This window comes from Melozone crissalis, unplaced genomic scaffold (genome assembly GCF_028551555.1).
Source record: "Melozone crissalis strain CALT ecotype California unplaced genomic scaffold, PUWL_Pcris_2 ptg000013l_1, whole genome shotgun sequence".
Classification (NCBI taxonomy): domain Eukaryota; kingdom Metazoa; phylum Chordata; class Aves; order Passeriformes; family Passerellidae; genus Melozone; species Melozone crissalis.
In genome coordinates, this window is record NW_026535791.1 from 15563922 (window position 1) to 15585660 (window position 21739).

A 21739-nucleotide genomic window follows, 5' to 3' on the forward strand; every position below is an offset into this window, starting at 1 on the left:
ATACTGGCTAGAGCCAGATAGCTCAGGAAAATCATACCCAAATATTGCCATGACCCTCATGATAAACACCTGCTCCAGCAGAACCACCAAAATATACAGATCCTACACATGAGCATTCTGAAATGCTATGGGCAGCACCAAATGCATTCACTGCTCTTAGGGAACTCTGTGGGTGGAACCAAGCATCCAGCACAGGATGCATCATTAGGATAGAACAGCAACACCCAGTTTCCAGTTGGAAAATTATGTTCCCAAAACAGCTATTCCATCTCTAACCTTGCAATCCTGGCACTGCGAGACTAAAGATGGGCCAGAGAACCAAAATGTGCAACTCTATCAGATACCAGATTTCATATCAGATGAATTTGACAAAGACTTCTGGGTTTCCTTATTTCTCAAGTCTTGCTGATCTTCGATTACTGTTTGCTCTGATCATTCCACTTCTGTCACCACTTACACTCTTAATAGGGTCAGGATCTCCCTCTGGTCCCAAAATAGAAAACACTTTTCTTTCAAATGTCTGACTGATTAAGATAATCTAATAGAATTCAAAGTAATGATCTACAATTACTTTCATATTTTCTCTATGCTTTGGGCTCAAAGAGTAGTTCATCTGCATGAAAAAGAATGTGCTTTATCTAGTATCTCATTTACACAATTGTCTCTGTGGACCTAATAAAAGTACTTTCTTCTTAAAATATATGTCATTCTTTGGGTTGTGAGGACTAATGACATACACAAAAGTTATCTTAAACAAAGTCCAGGCTCTGTAATATGAACTCTTGGCCCCTGAACGGAACACAGCTCTTTCCTATTGTCTACAAAATACTTGTGTTGCAAGAGAGATGATCACAAATCTAGTACCTGTTGTGATAAGACTGCATAGCTGCTAGGAGTTTTTTTCATCATTTTGCTTTGAAGCAAAACAGGAAACTGTGTTTACATAAAAAGGCTGTGTTGAAAGTAGTTCTCATTGCAAGGCTGATTCTCATTGCAAAGTTGAAAGTCTTAAAAAATCTGAAAATGTCAAATAGCAACAAGCTTGCAGGTCAAAATAAAACATTAGGGGGAAAAATATAGGCTTTTTAATTTTAGTTTATTCTCTTTCAAAACACAGGGAATCCCAAAGCATTCTTGTCCTGACCTACACTTCAAATAATACAGTGTTTTTTACCTCAAGAGAGATTATGCAGCTGAAATATTCTATTTAAACAAGTATTATATTCTTACACCAGAAAGATTTTTTTCCTGTGGACATATGTTTGTAACTAAAGTTCCCGGTATTACTATTGGTTAGAATATTGTCAGTGAAATTACTTCATCAGCCAAAGGTTGTTTTTGACCTGGCACAAATGTTTAATTGAGTTGTATGAATTTTGAGCATGTTTTGGACAAGGGTTCCAAGGAACAGCACAGACTCTTTAGGGGATGTAAAGAGAATTCTGTACTGGAACTCTGATCTACTCAGTATGAATAGGGATGTTTTGATGAAAGTAGCAAAAATAGTCAGAAGTTTCATGTATGTTGGGAGCGAATGAAATTCTACAACTTCCAAAATTGTCAAGAAATGAACTTCACCTTATTTTTTTCTCTTCTTGACATGCTATACAATGGTTAATATAAGTAAATATGTAAGTGTAAAGAGGAGGATGGCAAAATATGACCAATAACACAGAATGCCTTAGTAAAAGCTTAGGCTTTTTTTAAAACACTATCCTAGAAAAGTCTGAGAAACAGCAATTGATACACTGGGAAATAATTTCTATATTTTAAAAGAGCGGAAAAATGCATTAAAATGTCATTTAAGTTTTCCAGCAAATTGTCATCCTGCTTCTTTATAGTCTAGTGGGTATGACAAAGGTCAAAACAATGAAACTGATTTTGAAATATCAAGAGAAATAATTAGTATATTAGTCTTTTATGCTTATGTAAAACCACTTAAGGTAATAGACATAACTTTGTCCCTGTTCAGGAAAAACTAACCGAAAGGAAATTGTAGGAACATTCTTACATTATTTTAGGGCAGAAGTCAGTAACAGAGTGTAGGGGAAAATATTGGGAGAAGAGTTCATATTTTTCTAGGTTTGGTAAAACCTAGAGAAACCCCACACTACCTGTCGTTAGTTAAAGTCCTCAGAGTCTGTGAAAAGGCTCAGAGAAATTGGTGAATATATTTTCCACATCTTCAATATGTTTTGGATCGGGTTTCTCCAGTAAGAAGGTTGGAGGTCACCTTATATGGATTTGCACAATTTCTTTTTGTATTGTACAAGTTTCATGCATTAGGACTGCAGCACCTCAAGGCCTCTTTTTCAGAAGAGAGACTTTCTGGATGTTTTTTTAAGCCAGATATGCTGAAACATTTCTTAATATAAAAGGTTTCTGTAGTGTCACTTGACTGTCATGGCACATTTCTTTGTGTTATCTGAATTTCATGTATCCTAGTCCATGTCCAAGTAACAGGCGACATGCAGAGCTGCAGAACTCCTGAGATTGAGTCAAAAGACAGATGAGAGTCCATCCCAGTGATTATGATCCATACCAGGAGCACAGGCAGTGAGGCACTTTGGTGAGGAGAGTTTGATATTGGACAAGGTCACTCTGGTCAAACTACAAATTAAAAGTGTTTCAATTTTATTTTCCAAATAAATCAAAACATAATGCAATACAATAAGCTGAATATATTAAAGTATTTCAGAAAAGTATTTTTCATTAAATTATGCTGTCAGAATTAGAGGAACACTTTCTACCTTATTTCACTGAGCAGCCTTTCCTCCCCCATGATTTTATGTTGAATTACACACAACCCTAAATTTTTATTAGGACCATCTGCACAAATTTAAATACTTCAATTTACATTGCAGCTAGGAACTGTATAACTTTATAACTGTATAACTTTACCTTCTTACGGCTGTCTTCGCAGCTGCTACCAAACATCGACTGCCTTCAGCGCTACCTGGAAGTGTGGAATTGCTCTGATGCCAAGGAAGAACCAGTTGCTGAAGGTGTGTGCAATTGAAAACAAACCATTTGCTGACAGCAGCTGTGCCACAGGACAGCTTTCTCACACAGGAGGACAAGAGCAGTTCTGAGTCAGACGGAGATCCATCAACTCACGCTGGCCTGTGTGGGTGGCAGCTGCTGTAGATTTGGAGTGGCCGTGTCCAGCTGTGGAGAGCAGTGTGGCTAGCCCGAGCCCTGCTCTTTAGAAACCAGACTGCAGTTGCCTGGAGCCTGCCCTTCACAGGGATGGTTTTGTTAATCAAGTGGAGTCTGGAGCTCCAGCCACCATGCTGGAATTTCTGGATCTGAGACTATTGAACTGGCTGGTTCAGGCAAAAGAAAATGCTTCCCACAGTGACAGGGAGCAGAACAGTTTCATGGTCATTCAGTATCCAGACTCTTTCTGACCAATGGCCGCAAAATCAATAGTGAGTAAACCCAGCTAAGACGAGAGAATAATGTTCTGATTGCAGAAGTGGGAGTGGCCAACAGTTTATGCCCAGGAAAGAAATAAAAGAACAGGGCAAGCATGTAATTAGACCTCCCAGTACACTCCAGCAGCTTGTGGCTCAGAGCTGCCCTAAGTCAGTGGTGGTATTTTCTGTGTTTAAGTTTGTGCCCGAAGCTGCCTGAGGATTCTGATAGTGTGTGGACATGTGATGGAGCCTTGGTGGGAGCTGAGTCTTGGATGGGGCAGGGACAAGAAGATGTGGCACAAAAAGAAAAGGTATAACACAGCAGTGATCACAATGAGGAATATGAGTCAGAAGCTGTCAGACATGCTCAGCAGGGCTTGTGGCTCACAAGAGGGGACAGAGAGTACCAGATGATGTAGCAAAGATCCCTTAGAGAGGATATTGAACAAAGGAGACCTGGAAACATGAAGTACTGGATGATGACCCATGAGAAAAGACCAAGATGAAACACTTGGAGGTCAGCACAAAAAAACCCTCTTTCTTAAAATTTAACTAAATTATAGAAAGGCTTGGGTTGAAAAGGCCCTTTAAGATCATCTAGTGCTAAGCACAAAGTGATATTGGAAAGGAAATTGATTGAGATAAATTAAGTGGCCACTTGATGTAGACAAAAGGGATGTGCCATTCCAGGCCACATGGGAGGATGAAAGAGGATCTCCTTTTGGAAGAGGAAGGGCAATGCCTTTAGCCATCCCATTAAAGTTTTGACAGTGCTCTCATCAAATCCCATCAAATTTCACAAAGTGCTTTATTCCCACTCATCTCATTGGGGGTGGTCATGCCTGTAGGTGCTCTCTGGGCTTGGCACAGAACAGCCATTGAGGAGGAGATGCTGGGCGCTCCCACAGTCACTCCACAGGATGTGGGAGACTTGTCTTTACATTTCTTTTTTTCCAGTGGGATTCAAGCCCACAAATATTCCAGGATCCCTAGGAGGAAATCCTAACCACATATCTGTGTGCTGGCTGAAGGATTTGCTCTCCCAATTTGCACAGTTTTAGGAATTTTGAAGGGGAAGGAAATGGGAAAAAGAATAATATGAGGGAGGGAGGTGGTGTATAGGTGTGTTCCCACAGAAAGCAATGTTCGCCTTAGAGATAATATCTGTCTATCTGGAACATCTGTCTTTATCTCACACTTCCTCTTTTCTCCATGTATTTCAGTGGTTAAAGCATGGGCAAGAGCATCTGGTTTCAATTCTGCCTCCATGAGGGCACAGAAGCATATCCCACATCCCCAAAAAGAGGTACAATCATCTGTTCTTCTGACGCGGGAGCAAACGCATTTGCATAAGCCCACCTGCCAGAACTGTTCCACATTGCTTGGAATGATTAGAAGGAAAACAAATAGGGATTTTCCAACTTAGTAGGATGCTCAATGCAGAAAGGAGATGGCATGAACTGGAGAAAGATTGCATGTAAATTATGATGTTGTGTTGAACATATATCCTGAAAGCAGGGATGCAGGTCTGAGGAGTTTGGCACTCAGCACTGGGCTTTATGAGCTTCATTCCAAGTACTTGATGTGGAGAAACTGACTGCAGACCCAGCTCAGGACAGTGTCCCAATGCTTTGTTAAGGACAACATGAGGTCTGGTGTCACAGTGCCCAAGATTCCAGCCCCAGTGCACTGCAGATGATCAAAGCCTACCCAGTAACTGAAGTAACCTGCTGAAGCACGCATTCACTAACTTTTTCCTCCTCTATCACCTTGTTTGATCCTGCAGCAAGTACCATTTAACAGTTCAAATAAAGAATGTGGTAAAAGCTGCCCAGGAGTATTATAAAGCAGAGGCAGATTTCACAGTCTGAGGCCACCTAACATAGCATAGCCACTGTAGCATAGTCAATAGCAAAGAAATGCACTTGTACTTGCTGTCTTTTTTTGTATTGATCAGTTATCAGTAGGGCTGTAGTGCTAAAACTTGTATAAACCCTTCAATAAATGCATCAGAACAGCACAGAAACAGCAATGGTTTCAGGAAGTATTCAAGTAGAAAGCAGAATCTCCCTCAGCATCGCTTGGAGCCTGAAGAAATAGGATCGTTTCTTCATGAATAACTACTTGCATACAATAACACCATATTCTGCTTCATCATACAAAAGCACAATAAAAGAATGAACTGAAACAGGGAACAATGCTGTTTATTCTGCCACATTTTTGAAGATCTCAGTCCTAATTGCATATCATAAAATACTTTGATGCCTCATATAAAAGCAAAGTGGGAAAATAATACTTTGCTTGTCGAGAACTTCCTGCTAATTATAGTTTGAAATGTTTGCATTTGCTTTATCTCCTCAAAGGCAATTACCAGCAAGCTGGTGAATTTAGGTGAGACTCCAGTGCTCTTGTTCCAAATCTATTTACACGCAGGGATAGGGTTAAAGCCCTGGTGAAAGCTCTCAATCTGTCCCAATCTGGTACCCACACTGAAAAAAATTTCAAACAGGAAGCAGAAAAAAAAGCACTATCAGAATATCAGAGGAGTGAAAAGCTTTCAGTCAAGGCTAAAGCGGTATAATTACTTGTCACAAATACATTAGGTATATGAAAGTGGAAAAGGATCTTATTTAAAGTAAAGGTCTACAGACAAACAAATCAATATAAATTGTCAATGATTATTTAAGCAGGAAATTAGAGGAAGGCTTTCACAGAATCATAGAACACTTCAGGTTTACAAAGACCACTAAGGTCATTGAGTCCAACCATTAACCTAACACTGCCAATTCCATCTCTAAGCCTTATCCCTAAATACTACATGTAGTTGTCTTTTAATACCTACAGGAATGGTGACTGAAGCACTTTCCTGGGCGGCCCATTCCAACACTTGACAATCCTTTTGCTGAAGAAATTTTTCCTAATAGCTAATCTAAACCTCTCCTCTTAATCTGAGGCCGTTTCCTCTTGTCCTATCGCTAGTTGCTTGAGAGAAGAGCCTGTCCCCCACCTCACTACACTCTCCTTTCAGGGAGCTGTAGGGAGTCGTGAGGTCCCCCTGAGGCCCCTCTTCTCCAGGGTAAACCCCAGCTCCCTCAGCTGCTCCTCATAAAAGACTGCTCCAGATCCTTCACCAGCTTCATAGCTCCTTTTTTACCCATTTAAGGACTAATGTTAATGGAATAACCTATCAGTTAGAGTAAATGGAGCAAGCAGTTTCTCCAGAAACTTCACTAGATAGACTTTATCTGTGGAAGGAATAAAGAGTTTTATAGGTTTTGCAATAGCAGGTATTTGTCTTGAAGAGTCTTTTCCAGTCCTCCTCCTGTAGTGACTTCTGCTTCTGCATATCAAGAACTTTTGAAAATAAAGCAGAAGATGATCCTATGCTTGTGCAAAGTCCGTGTACCTTGAAGCACAGAGGAATTTAGTGGTTTCTACCTTAGATTTATAAAATGTCTTTCTTTCTCATGCAGTTTTAAAATTATATTAGTGAATATTTTATGGGATCAAGGCTTAATATCTAGGTATTGTTATCAACATGAACAGAGAGGTTTAGAGAATGAAACTGTAATACAAGATTCAGTTTTAAGTGCAGCTTTCTCCTTTGGGAGACCAATACCTATTGTGCCTGTAATTAGCAGAAAACTGAATCCCATAAAGAAAAGGGAAAGTTTCAAACTCTTGCAATAAAATAGATGCCACTGGTAGAAAGACCTCCATGATAACAATTTTGCAAATTGGGAAGTGAATCTGGAAAGGAGCACGTATTCTGCTCCATATTAATGCTCTAGCATTGCAGCCAACATGTGCTACAATTCCTTGAACTGTTTATGCAGGTGATGGTTTTACCTTCCTGTTTTATGGAGCAATGCCTCTCTCTGGCAACAAGTTAACAGATTTTACTTATTTTTGCTCTCCAGACATCTTGTAATTAAAAAACAAAAACAACCAAATAAAACCCAAAAAACAACAACAGCCAAAACAACAAACAAAAAAACAAACCAAAGAAAAACCCCACAACAACAACACTTGCCCCAAGGTTCATTTCTACCTACAAGACTCTCGATTAATTAAATGGCAGCTTTTCTATCCCATCACCACACTTATGGACAGCAGAGTTCAAGAAGTTCATGAACTGGTTCCCCACAGTTATCTTGAACATGAACTCACTGTTTAGTCAATGGCTTAGAAAAACAAGGCTGGACAGCTGGTCTCTGTGCTACTTACCACAGTCTCAGGGCAGGGACAGAGGAAATTTAGAGAATATTTCCAAATACAGACTGCCAGATTATTCAAATCTACAATGCATCCTCATAGATGTTAAGTATTATTTGCTCTGGAATTTAATGTGCACTGTAATATGCTCCCTGTTTTATGGAGTGTGAAGGCTGACATTTGAAATTAGTGCTGTTTCGTAGCCTGGTATCTGGTTGCTACATCTGGCTGTGTCATGTAGTCTGGGGAAGTGCTCTACCACAAGGACTTGAGCCGCAGAGGATGGTGAGACAGATGAAGCTAGATAATCTTTTTTATGTCCATGAGGGTCAGTGTTTCAACACCAAGAAGAACTAAGACAAATAAACAGAAACAGGACTCACTGTAATTAATGGCTCCAGAACACAATAAATCCAAACAGCTTCTTATTTTCTATCCGTGGCTTGCTTCAGACTAATAGGAAAATTTAAAGGGTAAAAAAAATCTTTCCTCTTAACTGTTGAATTGGAGCTTTCTTACAGAACCACTTTCAAACCAAATGTGCACACAGACAGAGCACTGCCCCCACCTAAGATCTCTGTCTGTATGTATGCATGTCTGTGCCAGTATGTCATTTGAGAGGGTTCTTCCTTTCCCAGTGTTTCCTAATCCTAAGAAAACACCATGTCCTCACGTTTTAACTGTGCAAGAGCATTTCAAAAATGTTGCCACGTGGACTTAGATATCAAATACAATTTTTTCCTTCTCATTTTTTCATATATTCTCTGGTGATCCAAACCAATTTTCACTTTGAAGTCCTTAAATATTAGACTTGAAGCAGAGATGGCTGCAAAGATTGTTTTAAGCATAGATTACCAGATTCACACACGCTTCACTGTTGCTCTGTAATATGACAAGCTTTGTCTTATGAAAAGTAAAGATTCATCCAATGGGTTGATAAACATGATTTATTAGTACTATCCTCAGCCACACACGCACACACACACACACACACACAGAGACACATATGAAAACTGCAGTCTGGACTCAGCAATTACTTTCATCTTCACAGTGAAGTCAATGAAATATTTCCATTCACAGTCAGAGACTGCCTCCTTCTCTTTTGCACCCCACCTCCAGCACCCCAAGGCATCATCTCTCCTCTTTGGCTTTGGCACTGGAGAAAGAAAGGAGGAAAAGCAGGGAAGGGCTAGGAGGGACAAAGGGAAATTCCTGAGAAAGGCTGTGTTTCTTGTGCAAGCTTCATGTTCTAATGCCTGTTCAAATCAAGCCTGCAATCCTGCACATTGTCTACTAAACATATACTGCATGATTTGAAGGAAAACCTCTGGTTAAACATCATTCCTTGAGGCTGGTTCTTTGATAGTGTCTTCTTTAAAACTGATTTTGAAGCAGTTTATATCCTTTTATTATGGAAGCTCAGGCAGTATCTCTTTATGAGATGTGTTAAATCCACACACACACAAGTTTTGGGGTTTTTAAAATTTATTTTGAATAGCTGCACTCATGTGGATTGTCAGTGTGCCAGCCCTTGTTGCAAATAGCATGCTGTCCTTCTGTGCCCCGGGCCTCCTGGTTGGTCTGGGAAATGCAGTGTGCTAGGAGTTTCTGGCCTCCTTTGGGGTTAGGTATGATGGTCTCCGTTGTGCGTAAGCAAGTGGTTTCAATCCTTAATTGCAATGGGGAAGTGGTCAGACAACATACAGTCCTGGCAGGATAATGGCAAAATGTCTTGGAAGAAGACCAGAAAATAGCAAATACGTTACATATGAAGTGAATATGTGTTTCTAACATAACCTGGAAAATGTGTAGCATATAGGAAAGCAAAATGCAAATATGTTTTTGAAGGTTTTTCTTTGAAACTGGTGCATTATCTCATGCTATTCCCTTATTCCTCTTTAAAGAAATTAAAGAAGTGGTCTAAACATTTTCTTCTTACATCACAATTACACAAATCCAAACACTTATTATGAAGAAATGGATGTGGGTTTTGACTATAATTATGAATTGAAAGTGAGCTGTCAGTCATCAGTAGTGAAGCACCAAATTACAGGATTTTGCCTTGTTTTATCTCAGAGAGAGATTGTTTCATCATGGATGAACACTAATACCTCGCACTAGACAGCTCACCTCTTCCAAAGAGACAGGAAATCTTTCACAATATCATTTTGGTAACTTACTGCATCCTTCTGAGATATGTTTTACTTTGCTCACTTTACAGGGGATTAAACAGAGACATAGAAAACTTAGCAGCTCTAAGTCTCTCTATAATTCAATAATTCTCTCTATAATTCACATGACAGCTGGGAATTACTTCCACGAATTGTATTTCCAGTGCCTTCTTACAATCACTTTAGAGATTCTCTCAAATAATATCCTAGCCAGGATGAAAATTCAGCTTATGCTCCCAATCTTGTCTGTGAAGCTGATTATCTGAATGAACACCAATTATCACGTACATCCTTGAAGAAAAAAAAAAAAAAAGAAAAGCAAAAAAACCCCACCAACCCAACCAAAATCAAAACAAAACCAAAAACCAAACCCAAACAACAAATAAGGGACAATCTCTCATCTGAGAGATTGAAAGTGAGCTTTTTGGCCTTCCAGCTCTCGCTGCTACTTTCAGACAAGGCTGAACATCACTTCCATTCGGACACTTTTGTGCTTTACCTGTTTTTTTTTTTACAGGTGTGGATGCATTCTCCTACCTGCCAAACTTACTTTGTATCCATGGTCTGTTTACACTTCAGACATGAAGGTGGCAGGACATTATGTGTATAAGGTAGCAACAGCACTGAAGATGGTGGTGCCTGTTTCTCAGCTTCACCCTCTGAAGTGATATACAGAAGCTTTGTCCTCTTCCCTCTCCTCTTGCAGCTGCTTTTTTGCTCTTTACAGGGTGAAGCTCTTACATATATATGAAAAACCATGCATCCATAGACAGCACCTCTGGTCCTAGGTCATAGACTTTCCTCTCTCTCTGTGTAATATCTTCCCTCTTGTTCGTTAGAGGTGGAAGCCTATCTCTGATTTTATGGTACAGAAATAAAAGTAACTCCTACTTGGTCCCAGTCCAAAATAAAATATCACTTGGAAAATATTAATTTACCACTCTTTTTGACTGTAGAAATTACTCCTTTATTTTCTTATTATACATGCACAAAAGCAAGCATAAGGGATGTAGCTTAATTCAGCAGGAAATGTTTTAGCCTACAATACCTCAGAGGTAGAGAGAGCAGGTCATGGTCTCATCTTAAATCATTTCTGTCTTCAAAGGTAGCAGAGTTGGCACCAGATGCTCATGGGACTGTGGAGTTATCTTGCTCTACCAGAAGAGGAGCATGTAAGCATTCAGCTTTTCCAGGGCGTGTTTTGCTCTAAATCCATCTTGATTCTAGGGGATGTGTGTGGATCTTTATAGCTAAAAATATTTATAGCACCCTGTGTTGCTATAAATACTATACAGCACTACCTGTTGCCTGCTCAGCTGTGACAATGTGAGCAGCATACCTTGATATACCCAGCAGTATTCCAGGTACTCCAAAGAAACTAAAACATGAAAATGACCTTTCCTTAGTCAGACTGGTGCTGGGTAAAACATTCGTCCACACGAGACAGCACACTATAAAACCTGGCATGTGTGTAAATGACTACTCCAGGGCTGGTTTGGATCTATTTCCCTGTTTCTATGTGCACCTAAAGTTTATAGTTCACCTGAAGTTCACTGGCTTGTTTGAAGCTCAGTCACCATCATGTGGAGAGAAAGGAAATATCCATTTAATTAGGCCTTTTGTCTGCTGGCCCAAATGCCTTTACTGATATGGAGGAGGTTGCACTCAGAGGCTCTGTTCAGTCTGACCAGAGAATGGCAAGTGAATGAATTGTAACTGCAATTGTTTTGTCCACATAAAGGAGAAAAAAAAAAGAACAGAGGAGAGAAGGGTGTTTATTACTTCAGTTATATTTCTGAATTAAAAATACAATACTTTTAGTACAGTATTTTTAATATTTTAAAATTATTCTTCTAGAAAAAACCTGAAACAACATCTATATATTGTGGGGGAATAAAAGCTGTTCTGCTGCCGACACTGTTTGTGTTGTTTATAACACTTCTCACTTAGGATTGACCAAGTACTGCACATAAAAATATCTTGGGGAAATGTCACTGCCATTTTTCAATATATTAGAATGGTTTCAGATGGCTAGAGAAAACTGCTAAGACATTTTCAACCCAAGATGACATTCAGAGCTCTGAAGCATAAGTGAAACGTGCAAATTGGTTTGTGCAGTTTCCATTTGCTCCTTTCATTTGCTTGCAATACACCATTTTCAGTATTAGATCTCAATACCTGGGGAGTTAGTTATCACAAAACAAGCATATCTCTCCATTCTGGTAAGAGTTTCCCAAAGGTTGAGAGTAGTTCACTCTAAAAATGTGTTAAAATTTAAGTTTCATGTACAGTTTTTAGAAGTTTAATGATACGGTCTGTATGGGAGTCGCTATTGGTTGAATTTGGGGGGGATAAGAGGTGGATTAAACTTGAAATTAACCTGAAAATAGTTCTGCAAGTACAGTCAATATACTAAAAAAAACCCAAAAAACCAAAAAAACCAAAAAAACCAAAAAAAACCAAAAAAACCCCCAAAACCAGCAAACAAGATGTAATGGGCAATTAATTTTCTCTTATAAATTTAAAACTAGTGGCATTTGTTAAAGAAATTAACTAGATCTGTTTTTTACTAGCATAGAATATTTCCCTGGCAATATGAAGAATATCCATCTGCCAAAATGAGGAAATACTACTTTCCCAAGTAGTAACCAAATTCAAAATGCTGAAAAGAAACCCAGAAGGAACCAAGTAAAGACAGCAGCACCGCTGCTTTATTTTTGTAGTTCTTTGTAACTCAGTTTCCTGTTCTGCAATAAATTGCTTAACCTCTTACAAGGTTGAGCTTATTTTCATCATTAACCTTGCCCAGTAAAAGCGAAAGCGAATTGGCAGAGGCAGGTTAGTCAGTTCCCACCGTGGCAGGTAATCCACTTGCGGGGTGCATTTGCATAGTATCGATGAGCCTGCAGCCCAGCACGTACAGCTGCAGCACTCAGCTCAGAGACAGCTGGCAGCAGGGAGGAATTGCATGGAGAGAAGTTCCCATTCTCCAAGCACAAGCCAGGAGGCAAGGAAGGGGTGGTGGGACGACAGCTGATAACCTAAAAGGCCCGCACACACCTTTCTTTCTAGATGTCACCCTGAGCTTGCTGATTCAAAAAGCTGCAAGCAATCAGTTTTGTCTACAACACCACAAAGATACAAATATTTGAAGTCTAGGCTGCAATTTTCTGGCTCTTAGTGTGAAGTCAGTGCCAAGTCAGGTATGTGCAGTAGGGGTCTGTGCATCATTTACACCTTTGTGTTTCTTGAATGTGAAGTCATATTTTGACCATCTTAGGGTAACAGCCTAAGTTGTACCTCTTGAGCTCATAAACCATCCTACACCAAAATAAGGCAGCTACACCAAGAAATCTGAATGTGAGCCAGACCCACCAACACCAGCTTTGTAATCCTGTTTTAGATATGTTGCAATGATTATCAAAGAAATCAAGAGAGTAGAAGTGAGAGAGGTCAAGAGAGAAAAGGTAAACAGGATCATTGAGATTCTTGCACAAAACAGCATCCTTGTGACTTTACACCAAATTTAGAAGTGTGTTTGGGCTTGTTTCCTCATCCAGGCAGATGCCAAAGGTGCCAAAGCTGCCTCTGTCTAGTCTCACTCAATGCTCTAACATTCAGATCTAATTTAACTTTTTATCAGTCAGTAGATCTTGCATTGTCCAAGTTGAAATTGTTGATGCTGGATATGACAAGAGTAAGTTTAAAAAAAAAAAGTCAAAACCATTTATTTTGGATATGGTTAGTGAGATATCAGCTGGCAGACAACAAGTCATTTTGCACTACAGATGTTTCAGTATCTGGCTTGAAAAGGTTTTTCCCAGCAATTATGTTACACTACCCACAAACATAGTTTTTTCCTTAGCTCAAATGGCAGAAGCCCATGTACTAGATTGAAATGTTCCAGTCCTTCAAATGCACATTGCACAATGCTGCTGAGCACTGGGACTTCTATCCTTTCATTTTCTGTCTTTAAAGATCTAGGAGGGAGACATATAGATCTGTTAAGAGCACAAAAAAGAAAGCAAAGGAAGTCAGGAAACATGGCGGGCATATATACACTATAGTATGTTATGTGTATATCAGAATCATACACAGATTTCATCTCTAGTGTATTTTGGTTTTGTTTTTTTTCTGGCAAGCCTGATTTGGAGATATTTTGGGCAAGGCATCAAAAGACAGAGTATTGTACAAAACTGGCCAAACTCTCTCTCTAGAGTCCCAAGCAATTCCAGAGCAGCTCCCACAATTAAAATGTGTTGTGTGACCCCAGGGAAGTGGGCAGAAATGGACCTCCTCAATTTTTTCAGTCCTCTAGGCCTCAGCTGTGCACACAGACTATTTCAGCCTGAGAGGGGAGACCTCTGAATATCTCCTAGCTATGGCTCCTAGAGGTCCTTTCCCTTTCCTTTTCCTTGTCTCCTCTTGCCACCAGACTCTCATTCTTTTAATGTTCTTCTACTATTTTTTACTTAAAACTAAATAGAAAGATAGGCTATTTTCCTAAAGTGAAATTTTTGTCTCAGTATATATTGGCCCCAAATGTTTTAAGATCTCAGGAAAAGGGATTAATGGCAAAAAAGAATATGTATCCCTGTGGCTAGAGGGATAGGGATAAAAGATGGAGCAGGGAAAGGAAGACAAGGTTGAGAATGAGAAACAGTGATGACATTTGTTTTCTCAGATGAAAAGCCGTTGTCCTTGGAGAATACTTCACATATTTATCTTTTAAGGGGGGAAAAAGAATTCCCACTAGATAGAGTGAAAATTTGAGAAAGGTCTGAGAAATAGGATCTTCTCAGAAGATCTTTGTCTGTAGGTGGGTAAAGTCATCATAGCTCTGTTTTTCTTGGTTTTCTTTACATGAGAAAAACTGAGCAAGAATGCCTTACTATGCATAATTGTAAGGATATTCATTTCTTGGAGTTCTTTTTACACTGCATCTCTGTCAATTGAAAGGTCAATTTAGTTATTTTTCCCTCCCTCACATCCTATACTGAGGGGAAAAAACCAACACCAAAACATGTAGACAGGTCTTTCAGATTTCAATGAAAATAACAGCTGTTACCCATAAAAGCAGCTTCCACCCAGAGTGAGGATGACATTGCCACAGTGGCTGAGATTTTCCTCCCAACAGGCAGAGCTTTATCTCAGGCAGAGCCCAGCACTGCTTTGGTTAGCAGAAGCAACTGTCCTGATTTCACTGTCAAACATCCTCTGCTTTAGGACTGAAAGGAAACCTTTGGTCTGACTGCATCTCCCAGTTGATGATGGAGCATATTGACTGCAAAAATTGCTAGCTTCAGCATTTGTTTGTTTGGCATGGTGCAAGCAGAAACTTTGGTTTCATATTGTTTTGGTCAGATGTAGGTTTTACATTCCCTTCTTATTGCCTGATCAGTGCACTGGGAAGACCACCAATCTTTTGGGTGGGCTCTACAACAGTCTCTTATTTCCCAATTTATTTAAATTCAGAGTATGAAATCATTGCAACAAAACCACAAAAGCCATGGAGTTTACAGACAAACTAAAGCCTCTTCTCCAGTGACTTAGTTGCAATTATAGTACAATACTAAGCAAGCAAATATTGTTTAGCAAGGAGTTAGTTTCTCCCCTAAACCAGTGAATAGCTAGGAGGGCAGCCACTTCACATGTGTGCCTAATAGCAGGCCAAGCATGGATGCAGTACAACAGAGATTGAAATTCAGTAGATAAGCTGGAAACAATCATGAACTTCCATTCTGACATTAGTCCATCAATGTGTGTCCCATGGGCCAGATGTGAAGTCCATAAAATGCTGTAGGGCAGAGAAGCAGACAACGTGCTCATCAGTAGTGTGGGACTGTGAGATAGGTGAGACTCAGGTGAGTGTGCATGGAGCCTGGGGTACTTCTGACAGCTCTAGCGCCCCTACACTAAGCCACCCATGCTGGAAAATATATTTGATAAGAACATTTCAGCTAGAGGTTGGAAAGGACACATGCTGTGTTTCCCAATGACACATAGTAAAGGAGTCTGTAGGTTGAGAGTAATGAATTGTGTAAGAGCCACAAGAGATACAGAGTTTGAATAACTAACTGGGGTAGACCACTCTGTAAAAGAAATCTAGCTCTAGTTGGAGGTGCATGACATACTTGAAACTGCATTCAGGATTGTTAGAACCAAAGTGTTGCTACATCAGGTGTGGTGGATGGCAATAGAAAACCCAAGTAAGGACATGAGTAACATGAGTAGGACATGAGTATGTCCTTACTCATGTCATGACTAAGGACATTTGTCTATGTAAAAAGGCAGCAGCACCATTATTTTTTTCTCCAGCTGCTGGCTTTCAGACAGCCCTCAGCAGTGTCCCAGCCTGGCAGTGCACATTTGGGTCCTGGGGTGCAGAGTGCTGTTACTTCTGTTTGCAGGCTGGGCATCTCCCAGCAGAACTAACATTTCAGTTCCTGAACAGCTTTCACTAATTGAGCTCTGCACATTAAGTGTGTGGTATTAAGGGATAATGTTGTGGCTTTTTACATTGTCTGCAAGTATGCAGAGCTGCTGTGCGTTACCAGGGCTTCTCAAGAGACCTGTTAACTGCTTTTTAATATTTCAACCTCTGACATGGGTGTTAATGTGCTGTTATAATTGGAAAAGTCTCTCTCCCTTACTCTGCAGTTTCACTCCATGTGTGTGTTCCAAGACTTACTTGCTGACTTTATTGACACACATAATAAGTTTATTGCTTCTCCTCTCGCTCTATACTGTTATTGCCAAGTCCCAGGCATGCAATCTTCAGTCTTGATGGAAATACATAAGCTAGAAAAGCATAAAGTCTGACTTCTTTTATCCAGGCCTGGAGTTGCAAAGTTATTAGGTAACAAAACAAGAGGAGAGGGGGTGAATGCATCGTTTCAATACCAAAAAGAGTTGATCCAGCCCAGAAGTCCTGTCAATGCAGTTTGACAGAGTATTGTTTCTTGGGTTTTTTCCCATCAGTATAATATTGGGTAATCCTTTAGTTATTTAAAACTAGATTTGTCTGGTATTTTATACTTTCCAGGTTTGTCCACAAAAGCCTGAACCAGAGTTCACAGAAACAGAATCACAGAATATCTTGACTTACAAGGCACCCTTAAGGATCGTCAAGCCCAGCTCTCTGCTGCTAGTTAGGGCTGCCTAAAACTAATCCATACAACTCAGAGCATCATCCAGACACACTCTGACAGCCTCAGTGTTGTGACCACTTCCCTGGAGAGCCTGTTCCAGGGACTGACCACCTCCTCAGTGAAGAGTTATTCCTTGCCCCACAGTTTGATTTCTGATGAATCATGGCCAAAAGTAGCAAAGTGGGAACTTGGTGATGAACATTTAGGTTTAGGAGGAGCAGTGTTTTCTTGAATAAAATGACTTTTTTAGAAGGGAAAGAATAGAAGAGTGGTTGTGAATAGTTAGGATCAATGAGAGAAGTGGAGATTTCCCAGTACTATACAGAGAACAGTAATTTGAAAAGAATTGGTTCAGTAAAAAAAAACTCATTTGATATAAAATATTAGCACATCCCTAGACAAGTAACTTACAACTGAATCACATTTCCCTGCATTCATTAAGATTTTCTTTATTTTCTTCCTTTTATGCTCCTTTTAGGATTTCCACAGATTGGCTTCAATAGCAGCTTAGGTCTTTCAGCAGAGGGAAAAATGAGTTTAGGGATTTGGAAGCTGACAGTAAGGCTAAAGCTAGGATCTGACCAGTGTCATGACAGTTCAGCCACCCCAAGGCAAAGAAGGACTGGTACAGAAGGGACAGAGGAGGGGGAAGTCTTGCAAAGCCATGTTTGTGGCTTGTGCTACTGCTTAAGACAAACAAGCCATAAAATAACGACTTGTAGGGGGTTTCTTGCCAGCCGAAGTTTCCACACCGCCATGTCAGGTCAGATTTTGGTTATATCAGCTTCCTGCACTGACTTGCCTGTTCTCGCTCAGTGGTACCAGCACTGGAAATGTGTGGGAAAGGTCATTCAAGGGCAGGGGAAGGGGAGCTGAACCACATCATCTTCACCTCACATGAGCTTCAGCTATTACACAAGCACAGTGTAAGAGCTGTGGCTGTGGGAGAGGACTTATAGCAAGGCACACACCTGAACCACCATCTCCAAGTACATCATCTGGCCATGGATCTAGTGATGAATGCCATACCTGAATAACCACTCTTAGGGCAAGGTGCAATTTTTAAAAAATTCATTTCGTGCCACACTTACCTACAATGGTAAGAACCACAATTTACTCTCTAGGTTTCATCTCCTCTGTGTGGTCATGGATTTTCCAGACAAGCTCAGCACCTTTCTGTGCAGCCCAATCAAGCAGTACTAAAACCCCACAACAGAGATTGACATTGTGTCCTCCCCCTAATTCAGCTTCCATTTATCCCAGCAGTGATTTGCTTTGTTGTTTCTAAGCAGTGAGTGGTCCTCAGGTTCACTTTGTCCATGCAAAAATGAGCCTCCTAATCCCACCCTATGAGCAGAGCAGTACTGCAGCACAAGCCACCGTGGCAAGGCCTCTCATGTAAAACACTGCCAGCATCACTGAGCAGCCTGTGGGAGACAGCCTCATTCCCTTCCCGCTGCACAGTTTTGACAAGGATAAAAGGAAATACTCAGATGTCCTATGGGAATGTGGGTGATCTCAGATGTGAAGGAGTGAAGAGGTAATCAGTCATTGCATTTTCTTAATGAGGAACTGCATTATCGGTGTCATTTGGTACTATTGCTTGGAGGGCTGGGGAACTGTTACATTCATTCAGCTCTGATCCTGCACATAGTGAACATTCTGTGCAACTGCACACCTTGCCATAAGGAATAAATCTGCTGGAAAAATGCTGTGATTGATTAAGAGCGGTCTTGTTAACTAGAGACCTTCCCAAATGGCAACATCTGTTTCAACAAACCATGATAAATACAAGTATCAGCAAAAACAATAATACCAAACTCACAGCAGCAGGTGCTGACTTTGGAACAGTTGTCTTTTCATTTTTAGAGTCTGTTACTACTTTGCCAATGTTCTGTAGGTATGCCAGGTGACTCGATTCCCCCTTTTTTACGATTTCTTTTTGGCAAACTGAAATAACATGAGAATTTTGAATAAATCTAAATGAAACAATAAATATGCTGTGAGAAAAATGTGTTTACAAGAACTTAAGAAAAAGTTGAAGGTCTGGTAGGAGTTTTAAACAATATATTTTTGTTTCAGGAACTATTTTTATTTTGACCATTTTTGTTAGCCCAGCAAAAATAGAAAGGACAAACAAATATTTTCATGTTATTCCAGATGCACCATTTGTCTGCTCCAGCATAAAAAAGAATTGTTTTAATCAAAGATGCAAGGTTTTGGATCTCGATGCAGCTCTCATGGCATCTGTCTACTCCTGGTTCCAAACCATTGTGCAGCAAAGGGGAGCAGCACATTCCTGGCCTCTTTCTGCACCTGTGAAGAGCTGGGATTTACTGCAAAGCCAGGTAGCACAGAAGTTAAATAATTTGGAGAAATCCTCTGCCAGGATGCTGGCTCAACATCTGCCCAAAGCCTGTTCTGGCACAGAGAAGAGGCTGCTACAGTCAGAGGGACCATTTGCACCCTGCAAAGATGGGGCTGAGAGCAGCAGACTCTGCCTGCAAGAAGGCCTGGCTACCACATCTGCCTGAAGATTGAAGGTGGTGGCTTGCTGCCAGGAGGAAAAGGCTGGGAAGGGCTGATAACTTTGGGAAAAGTAGCTCACTGTTCTGACAGCTGCAGCCCATTGCCAGGTGGGGACTGCAGTGAGGGGAGCAACTGAGGAAGGGCATTTTCTTGCTTCCCAGGACTGTGTTTCCAGTTAAGGGAAGTCATCATTTGGTAGCTAGAGGTTTTGTGTCTCTGGAAGTATCTTGGAGGCCCAGGAATACCTTACCCTCTGTCCTTCCAGAAGGCAAGGATGCCCACACACACTTGGGCATGTTCACTGAGGGAAATCCCGTCCCTCTTGGGACTTTGTCATATGGTTTTGCCCTCTCTTTCCCCCTGGCACCAGGCATAAATCTCAGAGTACCTGTAGCCATTCTATACTGGGTTTGTGGTTTGGGTTGGTTTTTTTCCCCAAAACCACATTCCCATTCTTTTCAGGAGACCCTGCTGCAGTCCCTTGATGGCTTCACACTGATGCTGATGAAAGTATCAGACGTGCCAGCTGCCTGACTCAGCTTGTGGCTGTGCCTACAAGAAAGGGACTGGCCTACCCTTCTTGGTCCTGGGCACACGACAGGCAGGGGATGGGGCACGGTGGCACAGTTTTATAGGGCAGCATTGTTTCAGCTAGGCAGGGTTGAACCCGTGTCCTTTCAGCACAGAGACAGGCAGGGGGTTTGCTGGCTCCTCTGTTCCTCTTCCTGCCTCTGGGTATAACCCAAAAAGTGGGAAACTGAAGCTGAGCATTGGTCTTTGGGTATAAGCATGGGTATCCAGGAGCCTGGACTGAGTTCTGTTTTCTCAGCAGTTGATTAGCTGCATCTATGAAATGATGCTCTGAACAAGGAGAAGTCATACTCTCTATTTTTAGATATGTAACTTGGCACGCTCTGAACGGCTCTCAAGCTAAATAATGAAGATGTTTTCAAGTAGAGATGTTGTTCACTCACTGGGAAAATTCATTAAGGAAAAAGCAGTCTCTTTAAAAATGCCATAATACAATACTGCACTACAATGATGCAGGAAATCCTTGCATTTGCTGTATTACCATACAGGCAGAAATAGAACCTTAGAGGAGGCTAAGCCTGTCTATTTGTTATCTTACACACTGTGGAGGCTAAGCCTGTCTATTTGTTATCTTACACACTGTTTGGAAACACTAAAAAAAATCCTGCAGTTAGAGTATGTGTAATCTTGGAAGTTCTGAGCCCCAGGCATAGATAGGAAATACATAGATATGTAAAATATATATTAAAAATTGGGATGAATTCAGGTGTCATTTTCATTTTCTCTCGCTGTATGGAAGATTAGCTTGCTAAGCAAAACACTTCTGTATATCTGGGTAACAAAGCAAGTTTTGGCTGTTCTTCAGGGTTGTGGATATTCGCTGTGGATTTTACGTGCACATTCTCGTGCTCTTTACAGGGAAACTGTCTTAGTGTGGGATGGGCAGAAAGGGTTAAGAGGCCACTGATCTTGTGTGTGATTTTTTTTCTATATTTTATTTTCGCTGTACAGCAAAATAGTTATTTTGCTTTCGCTTGTTAACGAACTGAGCACTGCCATCTTGTGGGAATTTTTAGCAAGTGAAAATATTCTTAAAAACCTGCTAAAGGCAGGAATAAAAGTTATCCATTAAGATCTTGCCAATGGATTACTTTCCACCTCTATTATGACACCTCTGTTTACATCTGTAGACTTTGGCTGTATAAACCTAAAACTGCAATTAATAAATCTATATTAAAAGTGTATAATAATTTAAAAAACTGATCTGGATCTCTCCCTACATTTTGGGGTTTTTTGTTTTTTTTTTTTTTGAATGGAGATTTACCAGTATCATGTGAACTTTGCAATCAGTGGTATTTCTCTATACATTTCTGACACCATTTTCACAGACCATGAGCTCAAAATCCAGTAATTGTATTTAAAGTTTATTGACTCATAGACTCATGGTGGAGGGCTGATTCTGTGAAGATATCCTGGATCCAAATCTATCAGTTATTTTTGACAGGTAATAATTGAAGGGCCATTCCTTGAATTCTCTTTTAGGCAGCAGCTGTAAGACAGTGTCATTTGAAATATGCTAAGGTGAAACCAGGAGCCTGAGATATTTCAGTCTCAAGACTGCTTGACATGGTTCTCCAGCACATGGAGAGATGCTAATGCAGCCTCCCTTTATGAAAATCATTGAGTAGAGCATAAATTTTAAGAGAGAATTTCTCCTGGTGTC